The sequence below is a fragment of the Sebastes umbrosus genome, unplaced genomic scaffold (genome assembly GCF_015220745.1).
Source record: "Sebastes umbrosus isolate fSebUmb1 unplaced genomic scaffold, fSebUmb1.pri scaffold_216_arrow_ctg1, whole genome shotgun sequence".
NCBI classification, from domain to species: Eukaryota; Metazoa; Chordata; class Actinopteri; order Perciformes; family Sebastidae; genus Sebastes; species Sebastes umbrosus.
In genome coordinates, this window is record NW_023618519.1 from 25,001 (window position 1) to 27,743 (window position 2,743).

A 2,743-nucleotide genomic window follows, 5' to 3' on the forward strand; every position below is an offset into this window, starting at 1 on the left:
CTTGGTTGTAGGTTGGGCTTCTCTCCGGCTGTGTGATGGTCTTTGGCTGGTGGTGGCCCTCGCTGGTGTTGAGGGCCGTGGCTAAACTCTCATCGACTGCATTAAGCACTTGGTCATGGTTTGGGTAGCTGCTAAAGAGATGTTCCAAGGATCCTAATCCAGAACAATGAGGGCAGAAAGGTCTCACTTTTGTCCCAGACCTGAAGGTTTGCTGGACTTGGTAGGATATCGTAGACAGCTTGGACTAAGAACCTGATATGGAAGTCTGCTTGCCAGATGTTTGACTAGGTGATCATTCATTGTAGTAAACTTTCCCATCTATTTACCCATCCTTGCTGTCCCATCCCTACCATCCTGCTGGCTTGTACCTCCTCCACGCCTGCCAACACCTCCTCCTGAACGAGATGTTGCCGCTCTTTGCCCTGGACATTGTTGACCCTGGTCGCTGGGATGTGGCCTATACCTGCACACCCTGTTGCTACAGACACCACTAGCACCCTGTGCCTCAGCCACCTCCAGTGCTTTGTCTACGCTCCATTTCCTGCCTGTTCGAACCTGGATACTGGCAGATGCCACTTTTGGATCCTGCAAGCATCTCCTGATCTTCCTCGCAATGATGCTGATGCTCAATGGGTAGGACCACAAAACGTGTCCACAGTGCGCAGAGTAGCATCCTTGTATCTCCCTCTTCGTGCATGCAAGGGACAATCTGATCTGTTTCTTATGGATGAGATGATAAAACAAGAACAAGAGTGAAGAGAAGGATGCTACTCAATGCTCATGGCTCTGTCAAAGACGTCAACGAGGCTTCACAATTCTCCTCGACGATCGCAACAGCAGCCAACTCGACATCGATCGAGCTCGTGTTGAGGTTGTTGACAAAGAAAGAAAGAGGAATGGAGCAAACCCACCAACTAAGGAGGCACTGGAGCAGCACCTCAAAAGAGCAGTGTACCAAGACACTGTTGGGGACAAGCTCCATCTCCAACTAACTGGGGACTCAAGCGATTGGAGACGATTGTGGTCGAGTCTTCCACAGGGAAGCCAGTCCATCCTTGAACTCTTACACTAGAAACATAGACCTTTAAAAACATCAGTCTGAGACATGCTCCCTTCAACCCCCCATGAGACATGTCCCCTTCAACCCCCCATGAGACATGCTCCCTTCAACCCCCCATGAGACATGCTCCCTTCAACCCCCCATGAGACATGTCCCCTTCAACCCCCCATGAGACATGCTCCCTTCAACCCCCCATGAGACATGTCCCCTTCAACCCCCCATGAGACATACTCCCTTCAACCCCCCATGAGACATACTCCCTTCAACCCCCCATGAGACATGTCCCCTTCAACCCCCCATGAGACATACTCCCTTCAACCCCCCATGAGACATGTCCCCTTCAACCCCCCATGAGACATACTCCCTTCAACCCCCCATGAGACATGTCTCCTTCAACCCCCCATGAGACATGCTCCCTTCAACCCCCCATGAGACATGTTCCCTTCAACCCCCCATGAGACATGTCCCCTTCAACCCCCCATGAGACATGTCCCCTTCAACCCCCCATGAGAGATGTTCCCTTCAACCCCCCATTAGACATGTTCCCTTCAACCCCCCATGAGACATGTTCCCTTCAACCCCCCATGAGACATGTTCCCTTCAACCCCCCATGAGACATGTCCCCTTCAACCCCCCATGAGACATGTTCCCTTCAACCCCCCATGAGACATGTCCCCTTCAACCCCCCATGAGACATACTCCCTTCAACCCCCTATGAGACATGTTCCCTTCAACCCCCCATGAGACATACTCCCTTCAACCCCCCATGAGACATACTCCCTTCAACCCCCCATGAGACATACTCCCTTCAACCCCCCATGAGACATACTCCCTTCAACCCCCCATGAGACATGTTCCCTTCAACCCCCCATGAGACATGTCCCCTTCAACCCCCCATGAGACATGTTCCCTTCAACCCCCCATGAGACATGTCCCCTTCAACCCCCCATGAGACATACTCCCTTCAACCCCCCATGAGACATGTTCCCTTCAACCCCCCATGAGACATGTTCCCTTCAACCCCCCATGAGACATGTCCCCTTCAACCCCCCATGAGACATGTCCCCTTCAACCCCCCATGAGACATGTTCCCTTCAACCCCCCATGAGACATGTCCCCTTCAACCCCCCATGAGACATGTTCCCTTCAACCCCCCATGAGACATGTCCCCTTCAACCCCCCATGAGACATGTCCCCTTCAACCCCCCATGAGACATGTTCCCTTCAACCCCCCATGAGACATGTCCCCTTCAAACCCCCATGAGACATACTCCCTTCAACCCCCCATGAGACATGTTCCCTTCAACCCCCCATGAGACATACTCCCTTCAACCCCCCATGAGACATGTCCCCTTCAACCCCCCATGAGACATACTCCCTTCAACCCCCCATGAGACATGTCCCCTTCAACCCCCCATGAGACATACTCCCTTCAACCCCCCATGAGACATGTCCCCTTCAACCCCCCATGAGACATGTTCCCTTCAACCCCCCATGAGACATGTCCCCTTCAACCCCCCATGAGACATGTCCCCTTCAACCCCCATGAGACATGCTCCCTTCAACCCCCCATGAGACATGTCCCCTTCAACCCCCCATGAGACATGTCCCCTTCAACCCCCCATGAGACATGTCCCCTTCAACCCCCCATGAGACATGCTCCCTTCAACCCCCTGGATCATG

At 53.3% G+C, this 2,743-nt stretch overlaps 1 protein-coding gene across 1 annotated transcript in view; it reads right to left on the reverse strand.

Annotated features, from left to right (window-relative positions):
• LOC119484430 overlaps positions 1-1,059 on the reverse strand; it is a 23,212-nt gene extending 22,153 nt beyond the window's left edge. The window contains exon 1 of the mRNA XM_037763234.1: positions 1-1,059. This exon is cut by the window's left edge and continues 499 nt beyond it. The gene's annotated coding sequence lies outside the window, so the exon portion shown is untranslated.
• Positions 1,060-2,743: the final 1,684 nt, after the last annotated feature.